Here is a 14121-nt window from a genome sequence, read left to right on the forward strand (position 1 = left end):
GAGGGGGAAGGCTGCTACTTTTGAGACGAATAGATTCAGGATTTGTGTGTGTGCACGTGTGTAAAAGCAGCCTTTGTACTTTGGGAACACATTTGTCCTCATATGTTCTTTATGAACAGCTGTTATAAAAATGACATAGGCCATAGAGGTGATCGTAACTAAGAAACTTGCACAATTTCAGAAGGAGAGGTGTAGTGTTTTTTGTGGAAAGGGAACCTTCAAATTGGGGGGGGGATGATATTTTGTTTCCCCTTTCCCCCATCTGTTTGGGGGACAATTTTTATAAAAATGTAATATATTAAAGGGGTGCCAGAGTGCCCCTTTAGTTAAGGTGCATCTGGGGGGGGGGGAGTTCCATTATTCTAAGCCTCAAAGTTCTACTGCTTATAAAAATGACACCTGTAGATTTAATAACTTGACACTTGACATCCATAATGTACCTCATGAGGTCTACAACTGGGCAAAATTTCAAACCAAAATTGCAATTGCCACAGATACAGCAACTTAAAAAGTGCTGAAAATTGACATTTCAGTACTTCTTACTTTAGCTACAGCTTGGTATATCACTTATTCCTTTCAAAATCTGGGGGAAACTACAGATTTGCTTTATTCAGGCTTGTCAAGGAGGTGCGCCTTTCATTGGTTTGGTGAAGTTCTGAGCAGTGATTTAAAAGTTATCAAGGTTTTTCTGTCCCATGAAAGCCTATGGTAGCAACAGTTGGCCAAGTTATGTCAGACATGCTCAGTTTTCTTTGAAACTAGAATGCTGCCGGCACTCTAGTATTTTGAATTTCAGTGTTCCTGTCAGCATTCTGACAGTAGGAGAGGGGTAGCAGGAAGCTGTCAGCTGAGATGACAGTGAGGTAATTTTGAAGGCAGAGAGAATCACTCACTGATTGACAGGCAGATCACTGATGAAAAGAGGAAGAAAAAGGACAAAGCCATGCTGTACAGTCTTGGTCAGACATAGTGTCATGTTTCTTGGGAAACTCTTGCTTTCAATGGGAGACAAACAACAAGGCATGCTAAGTAATTTATAAAGCTGTAATTAAACTAGGGTGACTATATGAAAAGGAGGACAGGGCTCTTGTATCTTTTACAGCTATATTGAAAAGGAAATTTCAGCAGGTGTCATTTGTATATATGGGGAACCTGGTGAAATTTCCTCTTCATCACAACAGTTAAAGCTGCAGGAGCCCTGCCTTCTTTTAAATCTGGTCACTCTAGTATAGCTCCTGCACCTTTAACTGTGGTGATGAAGAGGGAATTTCACGAGGTTCTCCATATATACAAATGACACCTGCTGAAATTCCCTTTTCTATGCAACTGTTAAAGATACAAGAGCCCTGCCCTCCTCTTCATATGGTCACCCTATATTAAACAATAAATATCTCTTCCCACCTGAAGAGAGTCTAGCTTCTTGGAAATTTCTCTCTAGGTAAAACTATGCAAACAATTATCTTACCAAGGAGAACAGAAAGCTTTTTCCCAAAGTGTGTTACTTCAGAGAGGCTGTTTCTGGTGCAATGCGAGCCTTGCCGACTTCCTCATGCCCTCCTTTCGCTCCATGCATTTTAGCTTGTGCGGGACCCTAGGATTACTTAGCCTGCCCATGGCCTCTCCTTCAGAAGAATATTGGCTTCCCACTACCTCTGTATGATTTGCCCTTGACGAGATAAGCTCTGGAGAGGGGGGATTCCACACGTTGGACTGAGGGCGCCTCCATGCGCCCCCAGTGCGACCCCAAAGCGATCGTGTAGCTTGCCTGGCGAAGAGACGAGGAAGAGGCGTCCTTGCCGCCGGCGCCCTGTCCAGATAGGGGTGTAGCTGGGCCACCAACTGAAGTTGGTAGAAGGCACTCTGTGCCACTGAGGCCACCTGGGCTTCAAGTGACAGAGATGTATGGCAGCCTGGCTCAGTGGACCTCCAGGTTTGGCCTGGCTGGGCCTGCACACATGTGTGGAGGCCCCAATTCATAGCCAATGGGCTGTGCCCAAAGCTTCACGAGTCACAGAGCAAGTAGGCTGCCAGCTTCCCTCACCCTCTGCATACATGGGACCCTGCCTGAAATGTTTCTATGTTCCACAATTAATTATTAAGCAAAATAACCTATGATGTCATTATCAATAATTCATTAATTTAGTAGGTATCTCCCCCTGCCCTGCCCCACTTCCAGTGTATTTGCATCACTCAGCATGGTTTACAACAATTAAAAGCAAAACAACCCCAATAAATAAATAAACCAACGGCATAAAACAGAAACAGGCTCAGCAGATACCACATAAATCATCAATAGTTAATTATGATCCACTATGGTCTATAATTCATTGACATTCATTATTTGCAGCTCTTCGTTCTCATTAACACACCCTCTGGCCTCCTGCTTTGTCTCCCAAGCGTACTCAGAGCCAGTCATGGGAGAGATCACCACATCCTCCCCCACTCCTGGGCTGGCATTAGCAGAAGACATGGAAACCCTTCCCTGAATGGAAGCATCCCACTGGCTGCCTAGAATGCCTGTCATACCGGCAGGGAGTGGCGCTCATCAACGAGCAGGAAGGGGCTTGCCAAGGAGTCCCCACCTTTAAACCACTCTTTTCATCCCACATTTTCCTGCTCTAGCAGAACATTCATTGCACAGAAGGAAAACTCTGAGCATATTGTTGCACTTTCGTCCTGCCTTGTTTAGCATTTTGCCCCGCAACCCTCACAAAACATCATCCCTGTCCTGCAGTCTCGCCTCTTCCCCTCCATTTTCCATGTTTTTCTAGGGCGGGGAAAGTGAGGTATTTTTCTCCTCATGGGATAAAACCACTCTTCTGTCCCCGTGTATTGCCGTCCTCATGCTATGTCGGAATGTCCTGCTTTTGTGGGGATGTTCGTTGAAGGGCAGTCTTGCTCCTCCAGTGCGCCCTTTGACTGCACTGAAGTCTGTAGAACTGCTCAACCGGAAGGGGGTGGGAGAACGGGCACACGAAAACCCTGCACAGAAGAGAGCATTATCACACCTTGAATAGCAGAAACAGTGCCCAGCCAATAAAACCCTAAATTGCTAAAACGCTAGACCAGAAAACCAGAGCAAGGGGAGGGGTGTCCACGCCCATCACCATGTCCATCACAACCACAACAACCAATGAACTGCAGGGGGCAGGGTGGGGCAGTTGCAATAGTGCGAGAGCGAACAAGTGAAAAGACACTTCATGGGGACAGTGGCAATACAAGGAAGTGTGTGCCCGGTACAATGGTGAAATAGAGCAACATGAAGGCACATGAAAAGGACAAGCAGTTGTCACGCTAATCAATCAGAGGTGGAAATCGTGGATCATACCCAGAAAAACAAGTAGGCCCTTCTGCCAGCCAGCCAGCTCACCCCATCCCCATCTCCATCTGTTCTTCTCTCCCCCAGGAACACCAACCTCCAAACTCTCAGGAACACCCCCATAGAGCTCACAGACTCATCCATCCCTTCAAACCATCATGCATTTATTCATCCTTCACCCATCACTCCTCCTCCCTCCAACCTCTTGGTCGCTCCCCACCGCTGCCTTCTTCCCCCGCCCCGGTTTCTCCATCTCGCCCTCCCCCACTCCTCACTCCGCTGCCCACCCCACCTCCCTAGGTATACAAGGTGCCACAGCCATAGAGTACACAGGGCTCTCCCTCCCCCACTCCTCACTCAGCTCCCCACCACCACCACCACCACAAGCAGTGGGAGCCCTTTTTTTTGCCTTTTAAAAAAGGCATTTTCAAAAGGCGGTGTGCGTGCGCGTGTGCGTGTGGAGATGTCTGCCTGGCCTGCAGCCACCCACCTCCTTCATTTCCTAAGGATGCTTCTAGACCCACCTAAAACATTTCAGTTAAAATGTGAGCATCCTGGGCAGAAGGCAATGGCAACTAGGTCTTTCAGATGGATTGCTGCTGCCTGCTCTTGGCATGAGCCCACCCTCCTCACACCCAGGCCAGAGGAAGCCTCCTGGGCTGGCAGGCGACGGTGACCGGTCTGGAGCGCGCTGGCTGCTGGGTGGCAGCTGCTGATGGGCCAATATCGCAGCCAGGCTGTGAGTGTCGCTGAGGCTCCTCTGGGCCCAGCTGGCAGAAAGACCGCCGGGAGCAAGCACGAGCCTGGAAATGAAATGGCACAGCTGAGGCCCTGGCTGCCAGCAGAACAGGACTGTAACCCGATTAGGGAGTTTCCACCATAACTGCGTTACATTGATTAAGACATTTTAGAGCTTGGCTAATCCAAACACAGATTTAGCACAGCTCCACACTCAGAGCCGCTGTTTCTCAGAAGCCACTCAGCTGGGAAGCAAATGCAAGAGCAAAGCCACGGCTTCGGTGTGGGGCGGCAGTGGCAGCGGCACTTGTCTGAGTCCCTTGTTCCGTCAGAAGGCAGCAACCAGCAGGGGGGCTCTCAGGCGGAGGGGGCTCCACGGAAGGCCCAGCCAGCAGGGACCCGTGGTGCTGAGCGGGACTGAAGGCCCACAGGAGCTCTGAAATGTGAACTCCAGAAGTCTAAGCCTCTTTATTACAGGCGTGTTTTTTAAAAACTGTGCAATCTGAGGTGGTGATTCAACTGATGAAAATAATGCACGTAGGTTCGCGTTACCAAAACATTTTGTGCCAGTAAGCAATAAATGGGACAAGACAAAAGCACAAGTCCCCAAACACACTAAGTCCTGTCCAGTGGAGGTGTTCCAGGCACCAGCCAGGTCAAGGCCAGAAGCTGGGCAAGCGGCATGCCTTGCAACTCCCCTGGGATTCAGGAAGGTGAAGCGGACCCTAATGACGCAGGTGTACAGAGCAGCACTGACTTCGGCATACGTGGGAAGGGAAGGGTGGTGGTAGTTAGGGTAATTATGTTATCCAAGAAGAGCCTAAGAATCAGCGTGCTGGATCCGAGTAAAGGGTTGGCCTCCTACTTCCAGTCGGAGCTTTCCAGATGCCCCTGGAAGCTCACAAGCAGGGCGTGCACGTCAGGGTCAGGGTCATTTTAGGCGCCCAGCAGCTGATATTCACAGATCTGCGTGGATCCATTTAGTGGCCGTGGCTAACAGTTGCCAATACGACTCTTCCCAACATGAATTTATCTAGTCCATTTAAAAGGCTTTCAAAAATGCTAGACCGGAGGGGAGGGGAGGGGAGGAGGGCGTGTTCTTATTTACCCTTACAGATGTAGCCACAAGGCTGTGATTTCAAAAATAGAGCCTGGGGTGGGGAGACGGGCTCCCTCTGGCAGTGAATGGGCAGGGGCCATTTTGCCAGCACTCTGTGGCTGTTCGCCTCCCTCCTCCTGCAGCTTCTCTCCTCCCTGCTGTCTCCTTGGATAAGGCATCTACTTCGTTACCACATGCTCTCTGGGCGGCAGCCGAGTCTGGGGCGCCGCCATGGTGCAGCTCCAAACCCCATTAGTGGCTCACTGAGGAGGCCATAATGATATTACCCAGGAAGTATTAAAGGTGCTAAATGACAACCCCCCTCCTTGATGCTGGGATTTATGTCAGTCAAACTGACAGTGTGAGGCGGTGCAGAGAGCTCTACTCCCAGAATTGCCTAATTGGGGAGGTCTGGTTTCCTTCTTGTTCTGTCTCCCTGACACATTTCATTGGCTCATGTTGACTGCAGAGGGAGAGGGAGAGAACGCTCAGCTGATGGTGTGGCAGGGAGCTCAACAGGTGCAGGTGCTGCTGGGCCCAGAGGGCGCACAGGCATGGGAAGGTAATCAGGAGACTGGAGCCGGTTGGCCAATCGTTCCCTTCTAGTCCTGGCACTGGCATTTTGGCTCTGGCCACTGCCTCTGGGTCTTCAGCTGCCCCATTCAGCAGGAGGTGGGAGGGGGGCTGCAGTTCATGGCAGAAGAAACCAGCTTGAGCCAGTCCAGCAATCATGTTACCTCAACAACATGGCGACCGACCACCCTCTGGGCCAAACACACATTAAACCAGCAGATCTGCAATTGATCTCCTGACTTTTACTTTTTTCTTTTTTTTTAAAGAGAGAGATGCAATTGTGGGGAAAAGTGGGGGCTGCTACCTTGACGAGGGAAGTGACACAAAGAGGGTGGAAGGTATAATGTAACCACCCCACTGTGTGCTAAGAAAGCCTGTGTTAATGGAGCAGATACAATGAAAACCAAGGTCTCAGTCTTGATCCCAGCTCCACTAGGGTGACCATATTTTGGAAACCAAAAAGGAGGACATGGCCGCCCCAAAGGGGCGTGCTCACCAACATGTCCAGCCCCCAAGGGGGCATGCTCACCAAAACATAGCCTTGGTCACATGTCTGATTGCACAGCACGCAATTAAGACAAACCTGTTCTACATAACATCTTAATGTTAAAATCACTGGAATACAGAATTTGAGACATTCAATGCATTTGAAATCAACTTCACTCATTCCTACTTTTGTAGCTTTTGCAGTACTTTGAAGCTTTTGCTATACTCTGTGTGATACAGTCTCCCCTTCCCTCAAATATCTTTTCTGACTGCAAATTCTTCACTGGATAACCATAGTCTAACCTTTCCTAGCATTTAAAACTCTTTCCCCATCACCTTTCTCATATCCATACTTACAGATTCAGCATACTGCTACCACTGAACAAATGAAGCAGTTGACAAGTACAGAAAAATCTAGTACAACAAACAAGCAACCAAGCATTCAGAAAGAGTATAAAATACTATTACCCTGCAAACATTAGCCGTGGAACAAAATGGACTAAAGGCTAACACATCTCAGCTTGTTTCAACTTCAACCACACATACAGTCAAAAACAACAAAGAAAAACACACCCACCTCATTGACATAGCAATACCTAATGACAAAAAAGTCGCAGAAAAGGAAGAGGAAAAGAGAGAGAAATATACACGATTGGCCATGGAAGTTAAAGAACTATGACAACAGGAAAAAGTTACAATTATTCCATTAGTCACATCAGTCACCAGCATCACATCAATTTTTTTTCATTTTTTTCATTTTTCATTTTTTTTTACAGAAAACCTTCAGAAATTAGGCCTACCCAAATACATTCATGCCAACATCCAGAAAGCAGTCAAAACATGTTCAATAGTCAGGAGATTTCTGAATCAGTAAAAGACAACATGACTTGGCAAAGCCCATCATGTTCATCTAAAAAAGCCTACATTTAAAATTTAAACAAAATAGTCCACATACAATAAGCATCAAACAAAAATCCCCAAACGTGTTTCAACCATAAAAGGTCTTCATCAGTGGGGAAAGGATAACATGTGGATTTTTAAAAAAATATTTACAAATATTTAAAACAACATTTTATGCCCCAAATATCAGACCTGAAAAGCAGAAAAAATAAGAAATAATGATTGCCAAATGCCTATTGGTGCTCTACCCTCTTTCTTTTGAGCCCAAGGTTTTACTCTAATAATAATAATTATTCACCCAAAGTTGGCTCTTGTTGGCTCTTCACGCATGTAACAAAAAAGACAGGGGACTAGGTATTCCCTCCTGTCTTCAAGAGGCTAGTGGATAAAAACACCTAATTAGTTTTTGCAAAGTTGGCATAATTGAAACAACACTCCCACAACCTACTCACTCTTAGAGAAAAATATACAGTATTGAGTAATCTTACCTTGACTCCCAAGTAATATCTGGTTGCATAAGTGATATCTCAAAAGAACAGGTATATGCAAGAATGCAGGATAAACTTGGGAGCCATGTTCTCAATGATGCAGTTTTTATTTGCTGACTACTGAATGTGGCCGGAGCCTGCTCCAGCTGTATTATCAAGTATTTTTTTTCAAGTACTGAATCAGAAGAGAAGTATTCAATCAGAATCAGACTCTGAGGTAGAGGAGTTGGCCCCAGACACAGGACAGAGCTCTCACTCTTTCTCCGCCAGCTGGTCCTGGGGGGATTCCACACGTCGTACTGAGGGCGCTTCCATGCGCCCCCAGTGCGACCCCAAAGCGATCGTGTAGCTTGCCTGGCGAAGAGACGAGGAAGAGGCGTCCTTGCCGCCGCCGCCGCCACCGCCACCCACCTCCCTCCTCGCCGGCCGGGTCGGAGAGCCTTGTAGGCTCCTTCGAACTCAGCTATTCTATGATTCTATGTCCGATTTTACAGCACACAATTAAGACAAATCTGTTCTACATAACATCTTATGTAGAACAAGTGAGACATTCAATGTATCTGAAATTAACTTCACTCACTCCTACTTTTGTAGCTTTTGCTGTACTTTGAAGCTTTTGCTATATTCCGTGTGATACATTCTCCCATTTTCTCAAATATATTTTCTGACTGTATCCTCACTCCGCTGCAAGCTGCTTCTGCTGTTAATGTTGGTTTGCTGACGACCAGCCGCCTGACTGGCTTTTTTATTTTTAAATTTATTTTTTTTAAAAAAAAACTGTGTACAAGCTTTAGCACACCAGCATTACTGTGCAATCACTGCGAATTGCATGCAAAGGACTCAGAAGTTTTCCACCTTATAATCTGCTTTGATTATGAAGTACTCCCATGCGTCCTACCTTAATTGTGCAATAAAGCAAAAAGATTCGCCGTATTTAGCTCCTACTTTTTGAGCATATCTTTCGAGCCGCCGCTGGGGCACAGGAGCAGGATTTTAAAGAAATGCTTACATCTGTGAAAGCTTTAAAGATAAAGACACCAAAATTGGCACAGTAATAGATATTAAGGAGAGCTTTAAGCTTACCAAATTTGAATTGAATTGGGTCATCCGTTGATTTTTTTTAATGATTTTTTTACATTTCCCCCCTTAAACTCACTTCCTGGTATACAAAGGATCACTGTGGCCTGTAGCAAAAACAACAACAACCGCGAAAGCTTAGCACTACAGGGATAATCCGAGGGAAGCAGGGACGTGGGATGAAGCTTTACGATTGTCACAAGTTTCTCTACTCTAACATTAGGGTGCATTGTATGCCGGCAGTGCAGACAGAGTCTAGCTCACAAGTGAACAAAGTGAAGAGGAAGGGAAGGAGCAGCAAAGCAAAGCAATGACATGCCAGGTTCCAACATCTGCAGAAACAGGACATCTGCAAAGATGAGAGCCTCTCTCTCGACTGACACCTCACTGTCAGTCATGAGAGTTTTTCTCTAAAGGTGATCCTTTATCGCCCATGATGAGGAACTTTGAGAAAAAGGCCTCTGGCCCATTCTGTTTGGCCCTGTGGGCTGCTTTGATAAATCTTGTCCAATATTTTAAAAACATGTATCACCGACCCATCACACCTCCCTCAAGCGCACTCCCTCGCACAGGGATTTCTGCATCCATTCCCCTGAGATTTATTTCCTATTCTGTGCGACCCACACAGGATGGCACACATTACATTTAAAACTGTTGTTTTTATAGAATAACCATGGGAGGTAATTAACATGGATTATCCACATTGCAATAGAAACAGAATCATTTAAATGGAGCAGTGGGGTGAGGGGAGAGCACTTCCAAACCCCCAAAGAAGAAGAACCCTTCTCAAAACAGCCCTCATATATTCTAATGCAGCCACACATGCAAGATTCTGGCCCCATTGCTGGGCAGCATGCCCACCCCCAGGCAAGAGCAGGATTCTGGTTCCTGACTTGGAGCTAAGCAGAAGCAGGGAAGAGCAGCTGGCCCAGCTCAAGTAGGAGCTATAAAAGTAAGCCAGATTCCCAGGGAGCGAGCGAACAGGGAGCGAGCTAACAGGAAGAGCAAACAGGAGTTTGACAGGGGGAGTGTAGGGGAAGAGGAGACCAAGGACAGGGGAAGAAGAGAAGCCTCAAGGAAACCCAGGAGGCTGCCAATTCAAAGAGGCCGTGTGCTTGCCATGTGCTCCTGAGTGCTGAGTGAGAGGTCGGTGTGAATAGTTGCTGCAGGAGCTGAAGGGGGAGTGGCCTGATTGTCAGTTGGACTCAGCAATCAGTGCCTAATTGCTGTTGATTGTTGTTGGCATTTCAGTGACCTCATTCTGGTTCCTGACTTGGAGCTAAGCAGAAGCAGGGAAGAGCAGCTGGCCCAGCTCAAGTAGGAGCTATAAAAGTAAGCCAGATTCCCAGGGAGCGAGCGAACAGCGAGCGAGCAAACAGGAGTTTGACAGGGGGGGTCAAGGGGGAGGCCTCTTAAAAAATAAATAAAATAAAAAAATAATAAAAAATAAAAATAAAAAAGAGGTGGGGGGAAAAAAAAAAGAAAAACATAAAGAGAAAAAAACCCCACAAAACCACCACCAAACAAAAGCAAAAAAAACCCAAAAGATTACTTTCCCTTAAGACATCCTCATATAGTTGTGTACCTTCAGAGAGGACACAACAAAGCAAAGGCAATTCTACTATAATCAAAAAGGAAAAAAACCAAAGCAGAAATCGACAATATGGATGGAAAGGAGTCCCTAGAGGTGGTGACCTGCAAAGGGTGTGCAATGTTCATGTTTCTGCCTGAGCTCAACATGGCGTATACCTGCAACAAGTGCAAGCTGGTGGCACTTTTGGAAGAAAAAGTGAGGGGACTTGAGCAGCGAGTGTCCACCCTCCAAGGAATAAGAGAAGTCGAGGAGTTCTTAGACCGAACGGTGGAACTGCAACAGCAACAAGAAGCACATGAGATTGAAGAACAACAGCCAGCTGAAGCCGAAGTGGAGTATGCTGAGGGGAGGAAAGCCAATGAAGAGGAAACTCCTTGGAAAAGAGTGACAGTTAGGAGAGGAGGAATTAGAGGGCGTTCTGCACCGGTGGGGCCATTGGAGTTAAGCAACCGCTTTCAGCTTCTGGAGAATGAGACTGAAGGACAGTTTGCAGAGGAGGAAGTACAGGAGACACCATGCAACAGTGACCAAGGGACAGAAGGTAGGTCAACCAAGAAGAAGAGAAGAGTAGTCGTTGTGGGAGACTCCCTGCTGCGTGGGATTGAAACCCAAGTATGTCGTGAAGACCCATGGACTCGCCAGGTGTGCTGTCTCCCTGGAGCACAGATTAGAGATGTGACTGAAAGGTTACCGAAGCTCATAAAGACAACGGACACATACCCCTTTCTTCTCATCCATGTGAGAACAAATGATGTCGCCAAGCAGAGCTATGAAGAAATCATCTCAGACTTTGAAGTTCTGGGAAGGAAACTGAAGAACTTTGGGGCCCAGGTAGTTTTCTCATCCATCCTCCCGGTTCTTGGAAGAGGATTAGAAAGGGAAAGAAAAATACTCCGGATGAACGACTGGCTTCGAAGGTGGTGCCGTCGTGAGAGTTTTGGATTCTGGGACCACGGGCTACGCTACTTGGAACATGGACTGCTGGCAAGAGATGGGTTGCACCTCACAAGGGCTGGAAAGAATGAGTTCGGCCACAGCATGAAGAACTTGATCAGGAGGGCTTTAAACTGAATCTTATGGGGGTGGGAGACGTAAATTTTGAGGCAACAATGGATGAAGGCCAATGCACCACAGTACAGAGAACAGCTCCAACAGTGTCCCAAAATAGTGTCTGCAACAAGGTAGGAACAAAGCCAGACTATAAAACACATGGTCTTCGATGTCTCTATACTAATGCCCAGAGCATGGGAAACAAACAGAATGAACTTGAACTCTTATTACATGAAGGCAAATACGACTTGATAGGTATAACTGAAACTTGGTGGGATGACTCCCATGACTGGAATATAGCAATTGAAGGATATAACTTGTTCAAAAAGAACAGAAGAAATAGAAAGGGAGGTGGAGTTGCACTATATGTTAAAAATACCTATCCCTGCACAGAAATACAGGCGGATGAGATTGGGAGCCCCGTCGAGAGCGTCTGGATTAAAATAAATGGGGCTAGGAATAAAAAGAATATGATAATCGGAGTCTACTACCGACCACCCAATCAAGGAGAAGACGAGGACGAAACTTTTGAGAAACAAATTACCAGTGTTTCAAGGAAGTGTGATGTAGTAGTGATGGGGGACTTCAATTACCCTGATATCTGTTGGGAGACCATTACTGCCAAAAGTGGCCCTTCCAAGAAATTCCTGACATGTATGGGTGATAACTTTCTCCTACAGAAAGTGGTGGAATGAACTAGAGGATCGGCAATCCTTGACTTGTTATTGACCAATAGGGATGACTTAGTGGATAAAGTGGCAGTTACGGGAACTCTGGGGGAAAGTGACCACGTCATACTTGAATTCTTGATTATGAAGGAGACAAAAGTCGAGTGTAGCCATACACGTACTCTGGATTTTAGGAAAGCTGATTTTAATAAACTCAGAACTATAATAAGTAAGGTCCCGTGGCAAGGGAGCCTAAAGAGAAAAGGAGTGCAGGATGGGTGGGAGTATCTAAAAAATGAAATTTTAAAGGCACAGTTACAAACAATTCCAACAAGGAGAAAAGATAGAAGACAACAGAGGAAACCAATGTGGCTCCACAAAAAGCTTATTGATTCACTGAAAACAAAAAGGGATACATATAGGAAGTGGAAGGAAGGCCAGGCTACAAAAGAAGAGTACAGACAAGTGGCGCAGAAGTGCCGAAATGGTGTCAGGAAGGCTAAAGCTGTGAATGAGCTGAGATTAGCAAGGGATGCTAAAAGCAATAAAAAGGCTTTCTTCAGATACGTGAGTAGTAAAAGACAGAGGAAAGAAATGGTGGTTCAACTGCTTAATGAGGATGGCAAATTGATAACAGATGACAAAGAAAAGGCTGAAGTGCTCAATTCCTACTTTGCCTCGGTCTTCTCCCAAAAGCGGGTCTATGACCCCCCTGGAAAAAGTGAAGCAGAAGTTGAGGGGGCAGGATTGCAGTTTGAGATTGATAAACAAATGGTCAAAGAACACCTAATTTCCTTGAATGAGTTCAAATCTCCAGGGCCCGATGAACTGCATCCAAGAGTAATGAAGGAGCTAGCAGAAGAACTCTCAGAACCTTTGTCTATTATCTTTGCAAAATCATGGAAGACGGGTGAGGTGCCGGATGACTGGAGGAGGGCTAACGTTGTCCCTATCTTCAAAAAGGGCAAAAAGGAGGAACCTGGGAACTACAGACCAGTCAGTCTGACATCCATCCCTGGGAAAATTCTGGAGCAGATTATAAAGAAGTCAATCTGTAAACACCTTGAAATCAATGCAGTGATTACTAGAAGCCAACATGGATTTGTCAGGAACAAATCCTGTCAGACTAATTTGATCTCATTTTTTGATAGGATAACCTCCCTTGTGGACTGTGGGAATGCTGTGGACGTCATATATCTTGACTTCAGCAAAGCTTTTGACAAAGTACCACATGACATTCTGATTAACAAACTAGCTAAAAGTGGGCTAGATGGAACAACTATTAGGTGGATCCACAGTTGGCTACAGAATCGGACTCAAAGAGTACTTATCAATGGAACCTTCTCAAACTGGGGAGAGGCAACGAGTGGGGTGCCGCAGGGCTCAGTCCTGGGCCCAGTGCTCTTCAACATTTTTATTAATGATTTGGACGAGGAGGTGCAGGGAACGCTGATCAAATTTGCAGATGACACAAAATTGGGTGGGATAGCTAATACCCTGGAAGACAGAAACAAACTTCAAAGTGATCTTGATAGGCTGGAGTGCTGGGCTGAAAACAACAGAATGAAATTTAATAGGGATAAATGCCAAGTTCTACATTTAGGGAATAGAAACCAAATGCACAGTTACAAGATGGGGGACACTTGGCTCAGCAATACTACAAACGAGAAAGATCTTGGAATTGGAGATCACAAGCTGAATATGAGCCAACAGTGCGATATGGCTGCAAGAAAGGCAAATGCTATTTTGGGCTGCATTAATAGAAGTATAGCTTCCAAATCACGTGAGGTACTGGTTCCTCTCTATTCGGCCCTGGTTAGGCCTCATCTAGAGTATTGCGTCCAGTTCTGGGCTCCACAATTCAAGAAGGATGCAGACAAGCTGGAGCGTGTTCAGAAGAGGGCAACCAGGATGATCAGAGGTCTAGAAACAAAGCCCTATGAAGAGAGACTGAAAGAACTGGGCATGTTTAGCCTGGAGAAGAGAAGATTGAGGGGAGACATGATAGCAGTCTTCAAATACTTAAAAGGTTGTCACACAGAGGAGGGCCAGGATCTCTTCTCGATCCTCCCAGAGTGCAGGACACGGAATAACGGGCTCAAGTTAAAGGAAGCCAGATTCCGGCTGGA

The sequence above is a fragment of the Elgaria multicarinata genome, chromosome 12, assembly GCF_023053635.1.
Source record: "Elgaria multicarinata webbii isolate HBS135686 ecotype San Diego chromosome 12, rElgMul1.1.pri, whole genome shotgun sequence".
Lineage (NCBI taxonomy): Eukaryota > Metazoa > Chordata > Lepidosauria > Squamata > Anguidae > Elgaria > Elgaria multicarinata.